The 20,684-nt window shown below is 45.7% G+C and overlaps 1 protein-coding gene across 1 annotated transcript in view; it reads left to right on the plus strand.

The window, feature by feature from the left end:
• The window catches only part of CngA (Cyclic nucleotide-gated ion channel subunit A), a 248,100-nt gene that overhangs the window by 133,602 nt on the left and 93,814 nt on the right, over nucleotides 1-20,684 (plus strand). Inside the window, exon 3 of the mRNA XM_077664378.1 lies at nucleotides 18,928-19,079. The gene's annotated coding sequence lies outside the window, so the exon portion shown is untranslated. The remainder of the gene's footprint in view (nucleotides 1-18,927; nucleotides 19,080-20,684) is intronic.

The following is a 20,684-nucleotide window of genomic DNA, read 5'->3' on the forward strand; positions in this document are numbered from 1 at the left end:
TGCAGACAAACTTCTGTTTTCATTGGCAAGGGATACTATACGAACTTTTTTCGAAGGCGAGAGCACCGCCACGTGCTATAATGCGGTTAGGAATTATTTCGAAGAAACCGGTTACCCGCTTAAGTGCCTGTGCCGAGCTACCTGGCGCACACAGGACGTGGTTGCAGCAATCTGCCTCGGAGGAGAGGTGAGCTCCGGGAATGCCAGGCACGATGTGAAAACAAGTGCTTTCCCGCCTCTGCACTGCAAAGTAAATTCCAGCTTAACAAATGCGTATGAGTTCAGACCACTTTTGCGAGAAGAGCACTTTGACCAATTTCATTTTTTTTTCGGAATGGACAGATTACTACTGAAACACGTGACGTGACAGGAAGCCCAAATAAACAACGCGTAAGCCCGAGAAAAAGGGGAAAGAGCAGAATAAAAACAAAAGGGCACAAAAAACGACAGCTCGGGAAGACAGAAACGCTGCTTTTACCCTGGTAATTGTCGAAAAGACGTCGGGTCGATGCTAAGCTAATTAGCGGTCCCGGCTTGCTTTTATTATTCAGGTGGAGGCTACTATAGCGCGGCTTTGATTTAGCCGAGCTTGCACCAGGCTGAGTGTGTGCTAAACCTATTGTCTTCGGCGCGGGCGGAGGACTGACGTCAGTGGCCAGAAGCGCTGGTGCCTGCACAGAATTGATAGCTGAAACAAAATAGGAAATATCTGGTGCTTGTTTTTATTTCAGCTTTTATCGAAGTCTAATGATTGTGATCCTGCCAGAAAACAAAGAAATTTAAAAAATATCCCTTGCTTTGAACTCCTCGTTTCGGTACAGACCATGAACTTCAGGAAACCGTTTGGATAGTTCTTATTAGGAGAGTAATATTTATTTGTATGTCAACAACTGAAGCCGGTGTTCACTTTGTTTTTCTGCGACCATGGAATACTGTTTTGCTTCGTTCTCAAGTGACTCCTCTAAATCGGCGATTTTCCTTCGCCTAACTCGACAATACTCTGGCGCTGTTATCACGTGAGTTAACATGAGACCAAAAGAAGAAAACAAAATACGGGTTTTAATGTTTTGACTTAATTAAGCACCATTCAGCTCAAACCGCAGTCGATTGAAGGAACTCTTTTGCCAGTTTCTAATAATTAATTTATTCCTTGTTTCATTTGGTCATCTATCACAAGTCGTTTCTTCCGGTCGGTGATCATACCTATGAGTTGACGGATGTAACTGCTCAAAAGCAGTTTGCCATAATGCGATCGTAATGCCGTTTGCATGCATTCTGCGCCCGACGTCCATGCAGCACTGGCTGACTGGTGCCGGTACTGGCGAACGGCAGAGCTCGACGACGTGTTTTAGACGCCTGACGGCCGTTATCGACACTAACAACTTATTGGGGATGGAAAGTGTGCGGTGCTTGTGCGATGAATTGTCGCTGCACGGTTGGTCTTTGTGACTCGACTGTGTACTGGATTTACCGGTATAGTATGTGCGGTGACTAGCCCCGGCACCGCGACCAGACCGGCCGTGCCTAGGGCCGGTCGCTTGCATCCCCCCCCCCCTCGTTACTTCCTTCACGATTGACGTCACTGCGAAATTAAACAAAACGAAATTAATCGTTATAAAATAAGGCTCCTGGTGTGCCATAATCTCGGCAGCAAAAGGCACCTGCAAACGGTAACATCAAGCTTGCTTCTCTATCCGGCCAGAATACAGCAAACATACAAAAGAAGGCTAGAGAGGTTAATCAGAGGAGCAGTCCACTTTCGCTACACTGTGTTGGGGGAAAGAGACATAGTGACAACCAGGTGGGGAGAGGAGGAGTCAAACAGTTCAAGGCGAAGCGAAAAGTGTGCTACTCAGTCACACGCACATCACCCTCACGAAGCAAAGTGCCCGGCAAGTTTTCAATCTGGTGATCACCGGGGCACGGTGACAGATTTCTACCCTTGTGTCAAGGGTGTCAAATGAACTGAACAGTGTTTTTTATTTCACACTAAAAAGAGGGCAGGCACAAAGTATACGCTCTGTTGTCTCAAGCGCCGGCTGTCGGCCATAGCGGTTACGAGCGAGTTATGGTGTTCACAGGTGCAGAGAGCTGAAACTATTATTCCGACCGCGGAGCTGTAAATCATTTGCACAGTCGCCGAACCATCGGTTCGGGCGGCAGTCAGGGCCGCCGAGGAAGTCCCACGTGGAAGTGCTCTGAGTAAATATGGCTGCGGATATCAAGGAGAGACTCAAGGGCTCACCTCTACTTCGTTATGAATGCAGGCGCAGAGAATGTTTCGAACTTGCGAAGTGGCTGTCAGCCAGTCTTCATCAATTTGACGGCAACTGCTGTACGCGTAGACGTTTGAATTGTTTTTGAGGTAGCTGTATTGTGAGCAGACGCCTTTGTTTTATCTGCTCCCAGGAACATGCTGATTAAACGCAATAAGGAGGGGTTCGAAAATACGAAAATCAAATTAAGAGTTTCCCTAGAGATCAGCTATTGAATTGTCGTGGTGGAGATGCTGTCGATCAGAGAATAAGCGCGTCATTAAAAGGGAAACACTCCGCTCATGGAGAAGGTTAAAAACTATCGTCGAACATCTAATACACGAATTGTTATACAGTGTCCGGTGTCTTCGCAGCTTAGAGCTAGGGCTAACGCTCGTGTACTGGCAGAAAAGCACACTTGGTTCCCTTCCTGAAAATAACAAAATAAGAGTGGATTAACCGACCGAGCGATGTAGAATAAGGTAGCCCAGCGCTTGAGAGCCCCAATTAAGGACACAGCAGGTTACAGTGGTGTGACGTGCTCATCTATGACATTTAAAACATGGGTAGGACAAGTGTTTGATGTTTTTTTCTACGCAGCGTACCAGTATTACAATGATTGATTGCTGCACCACTGCCGCTAAGAACAGAAATGCTCAACAGAAAAAATAAACACAAACTGTCATATATATGAGGTTGCTTTTCTGCGACCTAATATGGGTGTGTAAAAAATAAGCAGAAATGAAATAAATAATGAATTCGATACACCCTTTTTGGAATCGGTTTTCCAGAGGTATGCAACGCGCAGCGCTATTTCGGCCGAAAAGCGAAACGTTCAATGACTAGCCTAGTTAATTTATTTTCCCTTTTACTTATGTCCCCGTCAATAGAAATCACTGAGAAATAAAAATACAACTTGAATCCGGAATATCAAGTAATTTGTGACTTTTTTTTTTCGTTTGGGCCAAAAAAAATTGGCGGTGGTTTAGCTCTGGTTAAACCTGGAGTGACGCGATAGCTACAGCTCGCCTAGCGGAACTTGCTCAGTTGAAGTGCAAAGTTAGTCGTTTCCTGCTCCGTTTCTCTGGGCGTTCCTTCGTCATCTTCGTCCCACTTGGCACGGCGCATGCGAACAGCTGCTGCAGCTCGGTTTAGCTGCTCCGCTCCGCGTGGCTGGTCACGTGACCAACCATGTGACTGTGACGAACCACGTGACCAGCCACGGCGCCGTGCCGCCGGCAGCTGCTCCGCAACACGTGACCAACCACGTGACAACGCGGCGGCGAAGCCACAGCGTGGCAGCGCCACCACGCTGAAGGCTCGAAATGCTACCGTAATGTAGCTATCGCTACAAAACATTAACCACTTTTCAGTCTCCTGCGCTTTCTTCTCCTCTCTTATCTTGTGGTGACCAAACCACGCGTACTAGCTTAACCTAGCAGCTTTCCAAATCCGCAAGTACTTTGAATATCCTCCACATAATTATCCTCGAAGCAATTCTTGCCGGAGCTCCTTCAATCTACACGTGTAAGAAAATTACGCAGTAATCTGAGGAAAAAAGTTTCTGGAAAGTAAACTACGATTGAGGAAGTGAGGGAAAACACAAAGATAATTAAGTCGATGCGGAGATGGAGGTCGACGAAGAAAATCGATGAGTTGCTCAACAGTTGATAAGTCGCACAAAAAGAATAATTTTGGAGGAATCAAATAGAAACCACTGTGGGCTTCGGCAGAACAGCGTAGGGAATTAGCAATGGATCAGGGAAAAAATGTGGAGGGGAGCGAAACAAGATGTCGAAATTAGACTTGTCCGCTTTTCCCTTTCCAAGGACGCCATCGTAAAACTTCTGACCAACTCTCTCTCTCTTCGCTGCTGGGTCTTCTGCCGATAGCCACCAGTGTTCTCATTTTGTCTCGGCTGCATTTCTACTTCAGTTTGGCCGACGGAGCAGCGATCCTTGCACAGGTTGTGTCAGCTTCGCGACTTATCACTGCTGCCTAGTGCAATGCCCTCGATTCTTAGTCTGCAATTCTTCGGGGCTCGAAGGGTTCGGAATTGTGCAAAGAAAGAGCGTCAAAGCAAGAAAGGACGTCAGAGGAGGAAGAAATCAGAGATGGGTTTCAAGATTGATTTCTTCAGAGGTTCGGTGCGATCGAAGGGACTCGTGGTGTGATAGAAAAACTGTGCCCCTGTCCACGCCCGTGCTTCCCGACGGGCTGTTTCTGTCGCAGGCAGTAATCTCCGTGGGACGCTTCGTGTGCCGCTCATTGGACGCTGCTTCGATGCTCCCGTGGAGAGCGAAATTGAACGGCAGCGCTGTGACCGCGTCGCAATTTGGCGTAGTCCTTTTGGAGAAACAAAATTCAGGTGGCATTGCAAGACAAAGGACAAAGAAACAAAATAAGTTCGCTCATACGGAAATTTCGGTGTCCTTTAAATATATTGTAGCGAAGAGAAAGTTGAAGTGCGATTGCCGCGTGCCGAAGACGACGCTGCTGCTGGCGGACCTGTGTTCTGGTTCGTGTGTTGTTGTGCTCCGGCTATCACCAGCTGTGCTCGCCGCCGGCCTCTACGTCAAGGAAGCCGTGACAATATTCTCATTTTAGACGACTTGAAGTAAGGACTATATTCGCTTTCCTTGATGTATTAAAATTGACAAACATCCGTTGCTGCGGAGTTTTCTTTTATAACGTAGACGGCTATAGACATAAATCGTGTGCTAAAAGGGTTGATATTATCAAGTATTACAGCTTCGTACTAAAATTCTAATATATGCATTCACTTTTGTGATGCAAAATACGGTAGGAGTTTTTGTACGTTAGCTGTGATGTTTAATCGACTATTTTTAAATCCACGTGATTATTTTTTTTTGCGCTGTATGTAAGCTGTAGCTCGATAGCGCATCACTTCTTTACAGTTCAGTAATTCCGATCTGCTCACGAGATGCGAACTCTCCGTCCTCTTCACCACCGCTAGCATCCAGCCCTTCATTTCGGGGGCAACGCAGGCTCACCTGTCGCGAATAGTGACACAGCGGCCGTTCGTCTCCAGCGGAGGCTTTGTTCCTCAGCCCCGAGAAATTCCCAATTTCGTTCTCTATTCTTTATAGAACAGGCTCAAATTTCCAACCGACAATTTGCTATTCGCGACCTTAATTAGCACCACCTGCCATCGCAAACTTAATCCCGTACCATGTACTTCCTATCTGTCAGACTGCACCAGTCTACCATGAAGCCCAGTTCACCTGCGCTATGCGCCCCCATTGATCTGGCTTGGAGACAGCGGTGGCCAAGTGGTTGAGCACCCGTCTCGTATGCGAGAGTTGCGAGGTTCGATCCCCAGTGCCGCCGGGTACCCACCGGTGATACAATGAGTAGAAGCTTTTCTCTGGCCTGGTGTTTGGCTTATGAGGGGTGAAATGGTCGGAAATTGGGTCTCTGACACCACATTGAGTAGTCGAAAACACTTTGGGCCATGACGCTCTTTGGCCATAGATGCCCTTGCGCCTTAAAAATCCACAATCATCATGACCACTTTTTCCGAATGCACTGCCAGTAAGCCTCCCCTGCTGTTGCAAGTGTTTATGCTGTAATTTGGTGTTCCCTTGCGGGCTACCGTCTTCTTTCTTATTTGCTGGCTGACGGCCCCCGCTAATATAGTTTACCGCGTTTTATTTTCCAGTTTTCGCCGTCGTACCATCTTTTAAAGTTCTTTCCACTATCACATTGTTGTGACTAGACGTTGGCGCATAGGCCTACTATCCTATTTGTACATCCGACTGAAGGTTCACTGAAAGGTTGGTGATATAACATTCAACAGTAAATTATGAATTGAACTTGAGCAGTGCATGTACTGCTCAAGAGCGTTAGCCATTGGTATATCTAGACCGAGAAAGTAGTGGGTACATAGCATAGGAAGCGCAGCCGTCGTTATCAAAGTGTCATGCGGAGTGCAGGATGTACAATGCGTGGCCTGTGCTTGCGCATGGCAGGGCAATTTGAGAAGAGCGAGAAGTGCATTTGCTCTGCAGTCGACTCAGCTCGGGCCATAATAGTGATCAGAGCAGCACTCTAAAGCTCTCTTTTGTAAACACTGCAACCCATGTCTTATTTTATATATAGCAAAAAGAAATATGGATTGAAGAGCTGCCGACCCAACCCCAATTTTTAATGTCTGTTTCACCGTTGTTCGTTTATTTGCATTTTATATTTCTCGCAAAAAAAAAATTTGGCCAAGATTATGCATTGCAGAAAATACATACTGGCTCGTTCAGCATTTCGCCGAGAGGTATGCGCTTACTGAAGCGATCGGGGAATATCTTGCGGGAGCTCACATTTCAGTGCAAGATTAGAAGAGCTTGGATGCGGCCTGAGGTATTATCCGTTGTGTCTGTGATTATGTATATGTCGAAACTCTCTTGTACTAGATGCCCATGCTCGCTTTCATGTGCAACAATTATTTTTTATGTGTTATTTACATTACTAAATCTTTATTTTTTGCAACTGTTCACTCCTGCTAAATCCGAGGTATTGCAACGGTGTTAGGTCTCAATTTATGAACATGTGTACCCTTGCTAACATGGCCGGCTGCAGGAGTTGACAGCGATCGTGTAGTGTATTTCATAGAGAAAGACTTCCCTTTGTTTGCAGTTGCATGAAAATTGCCTGACGTGAATATTGGAGTAGTGGTGTGCGTGTATGTTTTTACGTAAATGACGCCGCGTATCCTTCGGTATAAGTCAATGCACCACTGCACGCCCCGATCGATTGAAGAGAAGTCTGTTGCTTTTTTTATGTTTGAAGCTCCGCACCATCACCGTTTAAGTATAAGTCATACATCCACAGAGGAGTTTAAACTTGTCGCACTTGGACTGGGTCTTCGTTTTACGCAACGTTCTCTCCTTTTCACAAACAAGCGCATAATTTAGCGCTTTAGCTCGCCAACTTTTCTCTGAAGATCATTTTCTAGAGCTCCTTTAGAATGTTTGAAAGTAGTTAACGCCACTGACAACAAACACTTTATGTAGTGTTTATCTGTGAAACTGGTTACCGCAATTGAGGACGTGTGCACTGAACTCAAAATGAGTTTGTACCTGTGTGCGGCATTGCGTCAATTACTCGTACCTGCACTTCGTTAAAATGCGCCCAGGATGCTAACAGCCCGCTGCCGAAACGGAACTGGAAAGGTCGCTTACCGAAAGAAGTACGTCGGACATTTTTAGTTTGTGTTTTTAATTTTTTTTCCTCTAACATGCCGCTCTGAAGAGCCATGTTTGATGACTATCTCGAGCACATCATAGCGCTGTATTTTTGCGTTTTACTTTAGTGACCCTCTGTGAGGCATTTCAAGCCTTATGCAACCTTTACACAATACAGGGAGCGACGCCTTATTCAGAGCCGTGACGAATGAAGTCTTTAAGTCGGCACTCGAACCCCACTCCCCAGCCACTCGCGAGCCTGGTTACGCAACAAGTGATCACTAAACTAAAGCAACGCCCTCATACCTTACATTTAAGGCTGACCTTGGCATTCACTTCAGGCGTTGCATGGGACAGGGCAGACACCAAGGGGATCGTACACAGGGTCTTTGGAACAAGTGTGTCCATAACTGTTTGTTTTACTGGCGGCATGATATACCCTGCTCAGTTTTTACATTAAAAGCTCGCGGACGACACCGTCTGGATTTTGGCGAATACAACGTTGGTAGATACTCTGGTACTAGTGTTTGTTCTAGCTATAGCAAACGAGAGGCAACGGAAACGAAGAACGAAAAAAAGGCACCACCGCAACTCGACGCGACATTAACCACACACTGCGGGGAAGCAAATTTGCAAACAGTGGTAGGTGGGGCAGTTGTTCGTAAATCTTTTTATATGAGCAGCGCTTGAAAAGCTTCCATTACAAGTATTGACGGGGCGTTTGCTGCATGTTTTACTGAATCTTTTGAGAAGGATTTTTTTCTTTTATGAGGTTGTCCGCGTTGTAGCGGTACCGAGTCTGTGGTGCTTCATAACCTTAGTGAATTCCATGCACAGATCGGAACTAACAAACAGCTGCACGAAAAAAAAAGAGAGGCGAAGAAACTTGAACACTGCCCGAGCGAGTTCTTTTGGAGAACTTTCAGGCTTGGCCATTCACAAGACATCGCAGTTGCGAAACAACAGCTTGTCACATAAAGATCAAACCTCATGGAGCGCATGCGCTCATACAAGACATTGATTAAGATAGTATACCGTGTTTCTTACTGGGTGCAAACAAGGGCCGCTGTTAGTCATGCATCGTTTCGTTACAGCGAAAAGAATGGCGTTGGAAGAGAGCCAAATGGAAGACATACTCAACTTCCACTCCGCCGCCCTCCCTCCTAACACCATATCTTCTTAACGTCAGTATCGTGACAGGGTAACAAGAAAGCGCGCGCTTAACAAAATTAGCCAATCATGTTTGTCGGTGTTCCCGAAGCCCCGAACTAAGCACAAGTGTCACGGCCGCGAGGCACCGCGTCTTATGCCGGACAAGCTAAATAGGAAAGAAAACCTGCAGCAGATAATAATGTTTGTGGACAGCTTATCCGCGAAGCCTAGCGAGAGCGTGAGCACGCCGAAGTGCGATGGCTTAAGGCTCACTCGCGTGCATGTCCCTCGGGAGCGGCGCATGCGTCTATTTCGGGACGTTGATTACTTGCTTAGCAGAGAAGCGAGCCACTTACATGCCGAATCGTTTGAAATCGTGCGATAATTGACTTGTTTGTTTCTTTTAATAAACAAAACAACAGCATCTTGACAGCTCGGGATGTAGGATTTCTGTTCCGCTAAGCTTTCCGATAGTCTGACGCTGAGACACTTAAGCGCCACCAACGTAGAAAAAAATTGCAGTTTTTCTGCAATGCAGTCTAACATTTTATATATTTTGGGCTCCGAGTACGAAATGTTTCATTTTGAAACATTCAGAAACTAGTACTGGACCGATGGATGAGGAACAGAGTAGGAATTATTTAACTCTTTACCAGCAGGGAGGGAAAAGAATGAAGGATTTGAGCGATGATTTCGAGGGCCTACTTAGTACAGCTCCAGTGGGAAGACCAGCATCTGCGAGTTCAAAAAAAGTAGTTAATTACCACGCTGTGGAGCTGGCGTACGTTTTTTTAATTCATCCTCACTGGCGTGCTGGCAGCTGCTTTTATTAGAGCTGTCATGGGGTATGGTCATCGGTTCATCGCGGTTGCAGCGAACAGGCTATACTAAATAGTCGCATATTTTCTGAAAAATTAAGCTTCTCCGCAAAGAAGTGGGGTGCTCATTCAGGCTCCTGATCCGCGCCTCTGATATTACCGAGGCTCTAGACTGCAAGTTATCACTGTCTGGCGCTGAACGATGCACTTTACACTTTTTTGTTTATGTGAAAAGGTGGTATTGTGAGAGAAGGCACTAATGCTTGACTTGAATAAATAAGAGAATATGCTGGAAATTTTGTTGAAACTTGACAAAAACCCTAGTCATGACGGCGAAATCTTAACACGCACATTGACCGACGAAGTCGAATTGTTTAAAAAAGTCCGAGAAGTTCAAGTATATTATATTACAAGGGGCAAAATGTGTTTCGACGGCAATAAACGCTGTGATCTCTTTCAGACTACCGAGGCCGACATGACAATAGCTAAAAATCAGTCATCCGCAGTCTGTTCGCTTAGCGCTTACAAACCATTTAGTGTGCTGTATTGGCAGCTATAGCCTTGGTGAGTATTTTAAACAGACAAGCTAGGCACACTTAATGTCACATTGAATTTTCCACCTCGTATTGTGGCGTTTGAACAAAAGAAGCAGGGAGTTGTGGAGCTGCGTCTATTTAAAAATAAGTGTCACACTTCCCACGTCCCATACACTGCGTGTAGGATACAAATAGTCTCGTACGAATTAAGAGCGCCACACCTTCTGAACCCCAAGCCGATTAGTACCAGTCACAGCCTCTAAGGCATATATATATATATATATATATATATATATATATATATATATATATATATATATATATATATATATATATATATATATATATATATATATATATATATATATATATATATATCGTCGTATGCTGAAGCGATGGCTCCACTGGAGCAAATGGGATGCAACTGAGCATTCCAACCAATTTCAACGTCCTCCTGCTTTAAACGAGCGGCTCCTGTCGGATACTTACGAGGGGTCCTGAATGGATTGCGGCGAGACGAAGATAATTCAGCTTTTGTCAGATTTCTTACTTGCGAAGGCCGTGTTCTGGCTTATAGTGTGATATATTTCGGAATGCCAGCAGAATCTCCGTGCAGACCATGGTTCTGCAGCAGTTGTTTCAGTTATGCGGAGGATAGAAGTATCAAATACTATAGCAAGCTACATTTAAACAAATACTTCTGAACATTGTTTGGTTCGTTTGACATGGAGTTCTGGAGAACCAAAAGCAATTGCATTTAAAAGATCTTGTTATTCTGTACGTACCTGCAAGCTGCTTTATCTTTGGTAAGAGCGAGCATGGCCATAACCTGAGCGGGAGCAACGGTTTTATGGCCTTAGTCCCCGATGTGTCCTAACATTTATGCTCCGCCTCCCAACACACAAGTAGGGAAGCGCGTGAATTGGACGCAGTTAGCAGACATTTTCTCGGTGCCCTATCGTAGTTACGACCAGGACCTGGCCTCAAAGTCCTCACGCTTCATTCCCCCTCCTCCTCACCAATGTTTGCTTCTCTTCTACGTGCGAACCTTGAAGATGTGGGTGAGCCGTGTTGGCTGAAATCACCTTTATTCCCTTGGGTGCAGTTACAGCGACAGCGTGGCGGTGGGTGAAAATTTCCACCGATAAATATAGAAGCAACGAGGAGTCGAATAACAGTGATCACGCATACACGCTGAGGTTGGACCGGCCTCACTGTGCTCACCGGCTATTTATGTGACGTCGTCTGCGCTTTTGAGGTATGCGCCGGCACAACGAACCCGAACACACACGCGTTGGACCATCGAAGTTTGTATCATCAATGCCAGTCATGTCACCCGTAAAGGGCGACGCAAATCCTTTCCTGCCCCTATCTCCTGGTCTCGCGCTCACTAGTTTTTCGGCCTATCTCAGCTCAAGCTGGGAACGTAGTGTGCCGCTGTATTGCATCGCGAAGGCTGTAAGTGTGCCAAGTGGCGTCGCAGCCCCGGAGTTTAACACGAAGCTCTGAAGGGGTTCCAGGCGGTCGCGCCACACTGTTGATAAACGGTGACCGATGCGCCGACGCTTCTCTAATTAAAGAGCAGATTATCGGACAGGAGGCAGAAATCAAATTCGTAATACAGGAGGCGCTGATTGGACTTTCCTAAAGCATGCCCTAAGGCATGGTGTGTCTGTAATTATAGCTGGGGTATTTCACTCACTTTTTCACCTTCTTTGCCCATACCCTAGCGGGGTGTTTAGAGTCAGAGTATCCTCTAAGAATTAGACAGTTACCGCGTCCTTCATAACATCAAAAACCTCCTCTTCATCTCATAGTGCGCATGCACACGGTTCATGTTAGGTTCAGGATAACTGTAGCCCCTACCCTTCCGCGGGTATATGCTAACGTTTCAGGCAAGTTGAACTCTGGCTGTGTTGTAGCTTTGCTACATGCCAGTTTTCCTCACCCTAACGCTGTGAAACGATTCCAAAGTTGCCGATGAAAGAAGGGGGACAAAATGAATTCAGTGTTGTTTTACTTCCTTGAACTAAAAGAGGGGAAGAGGGATAAACACAATTTCGTGGCGATTAAACATTCTTGGTAATGCGGGCGATGGGCGCCAGCAAGTTTTCTTTTGTGTTTTTGTGATTAATATAGGCAGGAGTTGGGCTTGGAGGTCAGGAGCCTAAGACCTGCCTCTTAGTCATCCTTTCTAAAAATAAGTTTTACACCACCACCTACATATATGGGTTAGCAAGTGTTTTACGTTTGGCATCTGCCCATTCGTCCTACCTCGAACCCTTATGTGAACTCGACGACCTTTGCCCCGCTTGCTCCTCTTACAGCTTGTAAGCCTTGGCTGCTCTTTTACGCGACGCGTCCTTAAGCCGAGTTCCTGCACGACGTTGTTCCTGCATGCAGCCGACGTGAGCTTCACTCGCATATAGCAACTCCGGCATTGACAAGAGAGCATGAGCGCTGGCCTTTTTACTCCACTCTCTATATCGAGGCCGACTCTCTGCTCCGCGATGTAAGTTGTTGACCCACTGGCTGCATAAGCGGCGCGCCCTCCACCTCGATCATCTGCGCATTTCCACCTGCGCTCCGATTCTCTGTCACTACTACGCAAAGGCTGAGAACCTTTGTCTTCAGAGCAAGCGCTTTAAAATCATACGTGTCTGAGTTTGTTGTCTTTGCACGCAAGGAGGTTAGGCGCGCATCTTTATATGGAAGCATATGGCCGTAGTCGATTAACTATTCGTACCTTTCAAATTTAGTTTGCTAGTTATTTACACCCCACTCCCTCTTCTAACTGCTAACACCGCGGAACAGAAATTCAAAAAAAGTGAAAAGAGAGGTTGCGATGAAAACCACGGTGGCTTAGCGGTTTGAGCATCCATCTTCCAGGCAGGAGGTGCGAGGTTCGATCCTCAGTGCCGCCTGGTACCCAGCGGTGATGTAATCGGTGCAAGGGTTCCCCAAATGTGGTGCTCGGTTTATTAGCGAGAAAATACTAAGGTAACGGGTCTTTGGTACATCTTATTTGATCATACGTCTTTTAGCGTATGCTCTTTTTTTAGCGCGAACTAGGGACATTGCTACATCTGCAACATATGCATTACGAATTCCGAAAACTGAGCTGTGGGCTTCCCTGTCTTAAGTTCGGCTCATTAAAGCGGGCTATCTGCAGAGACTTTTGTTGAAAAACGCGCGGTTGGATATTAGAGACAGGAGTGGGGTGTGCCCACCGAATTTGAGGACCACGACTGCGGTTACGTAGCGTCTTGGTTGACTACGCGGACACCAGTTCCTATTAATTTGGGAAGGGCTAAAATGTGGCGACAGCTGCGATGCTTTCAGCGCACAATATCCACGCTTTCACACCAGCGAAATAATCACCCTGGTCATCGGTGAATTCTGAAGCGCTTGTCGGGATGTTTCGTTTAGCAGCACAGCATTCTCCTATAATAATTAACCCTTTATGGTGAAGAGAATTGCTCATTTCTTTGATTCTACTGTCGCAGAATCGGTTAAATTTATATTCCCGTCAAATCAGTGTTTTATTCTTTACACGTAACAGTAAAGAAAGCTTAACACAGCTTTGTAATCGCTATCAAGAAAAAACTGGCGGTGGTTTAGATATGGTTAAACCTGGAGTGACGCGATAGCTACAGCTGGCCCGAGTGGAACTTGGTCACGTGACCAACCAGGTGACGAACCACGTGATCAGCCACGGCGCAGCGCCGCCGGCAGCTGCTCCGCACTGCGTGACCAACCACGCCACAAGGTTGCGCGCCGCCACGCTGAAGGCTCGAAATGCTACCGTAATGTAGCTATCGCTACAAAATCTATCCATCGCATTGCCACCGCATGAGCGGGAAGAGCGCTGAAATGAATATAAGGGGAAACCGGTTCCACATTTTGTCATGCAAATGTATGGAGCTTTCGCTGCAAGGCTTAGTGTTCACTCTTATTTTTTAGCTTGGACGTCTGCCTCCCAGTGCTTACTTATCTGCATTTGCTGCTTCTTAAGTCGCGGTCATGATGTCCTAGGATAAGAAACCACGAAAACATAAAATCACGTGTTTCAACAAGACTCCACAAAATCCAGAATGTTTTATTTATTGCTTTATTTTGCACGCGAGCGATTACTTAGGATATGAGCGTTATCTTTGCACGTTGTGCAACTTCTGTCCCTAGATGTGGGGAGAGAATGAACGAGGTGGCCGGATGTGTGTTAAGACCGGGCGAGGTGCAGCGAGCAATTTCCGACCTGGCAGGAAATAAGAGAGCAGGCGCAGACAGAAACTGCGATGGAAATCAGGTTGGAGTTGTGGGGACTGATAAAAGAGAAGAAAAAGGCAAATCCCGGTTACAAGAGCGTGTTTGTACTGGGTGATGAGGGAAAATGTTTGAGGGAGAATAATGAGAGCTGGTTTCAACACATCCGTAAAGGAGCGTGCTGTCTGCGAAGGAATGACTAAGTTCGGGACCGACTATGGCGATTGGGATCGCGAAAAAAAATCAAAACAAAGTTCTAAGCACCCTAATTTACGACCGGAAAATGTTTTAAAGCGTGGTGATGACGGAGGTAGGAATAGCCAGTTTTGTAATATGTCTTGTAGAATTCGTTATACTTGAAGTTGACAAAATAAATGCAAAACATCAAAAAGCCCTGTATTCTGCATGATGAAGCATTATTCTGAAAGCATTGCAGCTACAGCTGAAAAAAACAAACCTGTAATATCATTTGGCGAAGACAGATTAGCTGCCGATTTTTAATGAACCATGCGGTCATCTTTCTTTTCTAACACGTGCTAAAGCATATTTAATCGCATAAAAATTGTTCAGATAATTGTGCTCGATGGACGTAAGGGTTTGGCGTATAGAATTCTTCACGTTCTTTCTATGTGTCTGATAATGCCAAGCTGCGTAAGCTTGGCTTTTTTTATTTAGAAGAAGAAACAAATTTCCTCATGAAAAGGAGGACTTGTAAGATCTGTGGTCATGAAGGAGACATTCCTCAATTGTGCGTGGGCGCTCGACTACTGATCCGGAGTTCCCGGGTTCGAACCCGACCGCGGCGGCTGCGTTTTTATGGAGGAAAAACGCTAAGGCGCCCGTGTGCTGTGCGATGTCAGTGCACGTTAAAGATCCCCAGGTGGTCGAAATTATTCCGGAGCCCTCCACTACGGCACCTCCTTCTTCCTTTCCTCTTTCACTCCCTCCCTTATCCCTTCCCTTACGGCGCGGTTCAGGTGTCCAACGATATATGAGACAGATACTGCGCCATTTCCTTTCCACCAAAAACCAATTATTATTATTATTAATTGTGCGTCGCCAAAGTAAAATAAAGCAGCAAAGAAATAGAACAGCAATGTGCTGCTTTCTAAGAAGTGTTTCCTTTAAATATAGCTATTTTATCGAGTTTCAACAGGCCTCTTTGACCATTATATCCCTCTGCCTAGGGTACCCGCTGGAAGACACTGTGGCTGTTCCACCACGCGCAGAGGTGGAAGCCGTGTAGCGCTTATGGTTGAGGTACGGTTGCGCGTACTTCTCTTACCGTGTCATCGTGGAATGGAACGCTACTACTGAACGCTTAAGGGAACAGGGTAAGCTAAATTATAAAGAAATAGAATGTCTGTTTTTTCTTGATATGGACTTTGCGTTTTTTCCTGAATAAGGATCAATGTCTCACTTGCGTGGGAACAATTTGTTTAACGCGAAAAAACGATAGTTTTGGAAACCATGCCCCATATTCTTAGAGCAATGCGTAGCTGTCCTGTGTTGAAGGAAAACAAGAAAACAGCTACAGTGATTTTCTTCACGCTTCGAGGAATTCATAGTGTTTATGTGGCAACAACAAAGAGCTTCCAAACCATGGAGGTCTTCATGTTCCAAAAGTTTTTTTTTTCTTTTCAGCCAAATTTAGCTCTAGACGCAGTGCGACTTTCCTGGAGAGCGTTGTTTGCTCTTGCGCGCGGCTTCAGTGCGATTTCACGCAGCAATATCGATCTGTTTTTGGCTGTGAGCCTCGAGTTTGACAGTTAATGGAAAAAAGTTGGGATCCTTCCTAGCTACATTCTTAAAGGAAAAACCGCGATAGCCTTTAGGTTGCCTGCTGTAGGAATCCCATGCTCGGCCAGGCGGCTCTTCGGAAGCGAGCAATCAGCAGCCTCTTTGGCGAGAATTTCATAAAGCGGGAGAGGACTTGGCTGACTCTCTTCCTTACAAGGTGGTGCTCACGAGAAAGTAAACGTTTGTTTAGCAGTTTCGACGCTCTTGCTTGTGTGTAACGTTTGCTCTGCGGTTTCAAGATTTGCACTGTTTTACTTCGTTTCTGAAGGAGAAGAAATGCATATCAACGTTAATGAAAGCAAAAAAGAAATCGCAATGCGTAAGAAGCATTCAATCAGCGCTAAGGCATGACGACAACCTAAATGCTATCGCATGAATAATTAACGTCCAAGGATTCGTTCTGGACGCACTGATTATGCGGTAATCTTATGTTTACGTTTATGCAGCAGAATTCTGCAGTAGCAACACCGCCAGACGAAGGCCACAACGTCTCTATGGTGGCTAGCGTCTATGCCAAGAGCAATTCTTAGAAATTCTCGTGGTCCGCAGCACACTAAGACGAGCTAAAGGGGACGTACTGACCACGGCTATATGCTGCTTGAGGCGGAAATAGAAATGTCTCTTTTGGAAGAAATAAAACGCAAATGAGCCTTCAGCAATTTTGTTTGAACGCGTGCTGGAACGATTGTGTTTTTTTGGTATTTCGGCGCTGAAATATTATGGATGAACGCTGTGGCTACTTTCAGTCAAGACTGCATTGCCCAAGCGGGCGTTGTCATGTCATTTGGTGTCTCGCTAGGATGACACATGGTGCAGTGGCTGTTTGAGGCTGACGGCAATGACTATAATCTGCGGAAAGGTCTACACAAGTCATCACAAAAGTGGCCTTAAAAGCAAGGTGGCAAGTAATAAAGAAAAGTAATCATAGTAGAGATAGCTACATAAATAATGGCTGTTGAAATGATATATCAGCACGCAGTTTATTGAGGTAATGTTGTAATGAAGCTCTTTTTTCTTTTCTATTAAAAGCCAATTTTCTCACATCCCTTTTTGCAGCTGACCTTTTTTCTCAGGAATCACAAGCGCTAGAAACGTTATTTTTTCCCAGTACGCGGCAAATACAAGAAAGGGTCTACTGAACTAGAATTGTGCAAATTAATGAAGCGAGTGTGTTTTTACGCGGTGTTTATTGTCCATTTTGGCTTGAAACTTCGGAGGATCCAGCAAAGAAACGAATAAAATTAACAATCTTCTAATAAACAATAAATTATAGTTGAGTAAGGACAGGGCGGGAAGCTGATTACAATGGTGCCACTGAGAGCGCTTTAACCCAAACAGATCCTGAGAAAACAGGGCTCAAACTTGAGAGCTAAATAAACGAGTGGTGTAGCGCCGACCTTGCTCCCTCAAGGAGACCGCTTCACTCCAGACGAATCATAATGCCTGCCAGATAACCTGACGCTCAACTACCCAAGAGGCAGCTTGTGAATTTCCATGTGAATTGCATGTAAATTTCCTCGGTAAAAAGAACATTTTATGTGGAATTACAATATTTTTCGAATATTTACAACGCTCGTCAAATTGTTACAGACAGCTTTTAATTCCAACTACCTGGCTTCTTCTCTACTTCCCGCTCTTCTTTGTTTTACAATTTTTTTTGCAAACAGCTGTTGAATGTGCTGGTACTTTTGTCTACGCTGACGCTCTATTATGTGGTGTTTGGCAAGCATTATTTTGTCATAAATAGGAGACCGTAACAAAGGATATGTGTAAGAGGTGATTTGGCTACTCTAGTGACCGCAGTAAGCTACGAACAATATTCACGGGACAGGGCTTAGTATTACCACTCGCTAGTGCGACTTCCTCGCACGTGTGGCATGTGCGAGGAACTACCGCTGGAAGTACAGGGTTTGAAGGGCTACATCGCAAATTTTATCTCTTCGCGGGATGTCGTGGGCAGAAATTCCCGCTGTGTTTATGCAAGTGATGCTGCTTATTTCCAGAAAACCAGCACAAAAAGACGTGGACAAAGATGAGACAACAAGGGCGGGCGCTTAACTTACAACAGCCATTATTGTGAAAGAATTCACGCTCATGCACATTCTATAGAGCCATGGCTATCGTTCACGCATGCGCAAATAGGTCAGCCCTTTTTGGGAAACTGCAATAGAGGCGGTGCTGACACAGCCCTCTTCCAAACTACATATCTGTTTAGATTCTGCGATTTCTCTTCAGATGCGTTCTTTGCTCTTTCTGGTTACAGAGGTGTCATGAAGTGCAGGTGAACAATCTTGGCAAGTGAGACAGTGACTTGCGAGTAAACCTTGAAAAATCTTTTCCCTCGCGTGCATTTCTGACGTTCCTGGCATGCTCTCTTAACCTCTCGTTCACGCATCTCCCAGTTTGGCCCACATAAGTTTTTACACAACATAAGGGAATTCGGTAAACTACACCTTTTTCCCAAAAAGGGATGACCTATTTGCGCATGCGTGAACGACAGTCACGGCTGTACAGAATGTTTATAAGAGCGAATTCTTTCACAATAAAAGCTGATGTAAATTCAGCGCCCGTCCTTGCCCGCGTCTTTTAGCGCTGCTTTTTTGGAAAATATGTACCAACTCGCCGCATTAACCAAATTGATCCTGCATGTCTGAAAATGCCCGTTTAAACAAGGAAGCGCCTTGGCAGGTAACCTTTGAGGCGTCTGTGCCCTGTCTGAGGCGTGCGTTGACTCCACACTTGTTCGTTGCGGTTTCCAGGCCGCACGCTGTTTTTGATGCCGCAGTCTAGCCAATGTGCAATTTGGGTATGGCCCGTTTGTTCAGACTTAAATAGTGACTTAATTACCCAATCTTCCTGCAGCATTTTCTGACGCAATATTTTATGCCTGTCTCCATCTCAACAGCTTGGTGCGCTGGGCTCCCGTTCTGCTGACGGCAGCAATCTGGTGAAACCTGCGTCGGGTGGGAAGTGGTACTAGATCATCCCAAACGGATTAAATTGGCGCCATTTCCGACTGCTCAGTGGTGTTCAGCGGATGACGGAATATAACCTAAGGTAAGACCGTTTTCCATCATTATTGGGGGTTACTCTAGGTGTAGAAGGTAATTTGTCTCCTCCGACATAGCTGTTGAAGGGGGGGACAGTGCAGTCACTTAGTTGTCGTTGCCAACCTACTAGCCCTGCCTAATGCATACACTTCTACTCAAGTGGATTTTGTGCGAAACTTACCGATGCTCATCGTTCCTCGGTTGTTCTTCATTAGTTTAAAGTTCATAAGTATCCATTGCAGTGAGAGGTGGGAACACCTCTCCGCATCTCTAGTCGTATTTAGGCATGAGAGCATAATTCTAGTGCCAAAGAGAATTTGAAGCGAATGGTGATGTTCGGTGGACAACTGCGAATCGAATAGCTCGAATACTCAAACCGTCATTAATACGTACTCAGGTAAACCAAACATAACTTACCGTTCTACCAGCACATGATAAGTTCGACTTCATTACTTATACGGCAAGTGAGAATATGTATTGAAGCGTACACGATACATACAAACTTTGCCCGTAAAGTTCCGAGACTGAGTACATTAAAAAAATGCGTTTAACTTTGACATCATTTGTGCAGCACCTCTTCAAAATAGTCTTTCTTGTAGTCTATACACATTTTCCAAAGCTTCTTGAAGTCTTGGAAACAGTTACAAAACTCTTCTTTTGGCAGGGCTGTCAGCTCCTTTGTCGAGACGCCCTGAGTGGCCTCAACGCTCCCCATCCAGCAACCATTTAGGGCTCTCTTCACACAAGAAAACAGGAAAAAATCGCATGGGAGAGGTCAGGCGAGTATGGCGGATGGGGGAGCACAATAATGCTGTGCTTGGCGAGAAATTTTGTCACGCTGAGAGCAGTGTGCGGCCTTGCGTTATCATGGAGAAGGCTCAACCGTCCAGATACTCATTAGTCAGGGCGACGGCGTCGCAGTGAATCCCGTATGTGTTGGAGCACGCGGATGTAAAACCCCTGATCCACCGTCTGCCCTCCTGGGACGAAGTCGTGGTGTATGACACCTCTGGAATCGAAAAAAACTGTCAGCATCGTCTCTATTTTGGTCTTCTGTCGCAGCACCTTTCTCGACGCCGGAGAGCTTGTGGACCGCCGTTCGGCGCTCTGCCTCTTTGTTTGAGAAACGTATTGAAAATATAATGTTTCATCTTCAGCAATGATGCTGTCGACTAATGCAGCATTCTTCTCTGCCTCGGAGAGAAAATCAGCGCTCACTGATGCCCGCGTGTCCTTCTGGTTCTGTGTGAGGGAATGCGACACAAGTCTGGCATTCAGCTTTCGTTTCCCCAAGTTCTCACCCAAAATTTGGTGGCATATTGTCTTACTAATGTCGAGAGCACCTGATAGCATGCGGACTGTAATGGTACGGGCTTGCTGTACGATTTCTCCGATGCGAGCCACGTTGTTCTCATTCCGTGAGGTTGAAGGGCGCCCCTGCCTTGTGTCGTCTTCCACCGACGTTCTCCCTGAAACGAACCTCTTGTGCTACTCGAGAACTCACGCCCACGATAATATCTCGTTGCCGTAAGCGTAACGGAGGAGCTCAAATGTCTATATGGCTGTCTTGCCAAGCTGCACACAAAATTTTGTTTACACGCTGTTCGATGTG

This window comes from Amblyomma americanum, chromosome 4 (assembly GCF_052857255.1).
Source record: "Amblyomma americanum isolate KBUSLIRL-KWMA chromosome 4, ASM5285725v1, whole genome shotgun sequence".
Classification (NCBI taxonomy): Eukaryota; Metazoa; Arthropoda; class Arachnida; order Ixodida; family Ixodidae; genus Amblyomma; species Amblyomma americanum.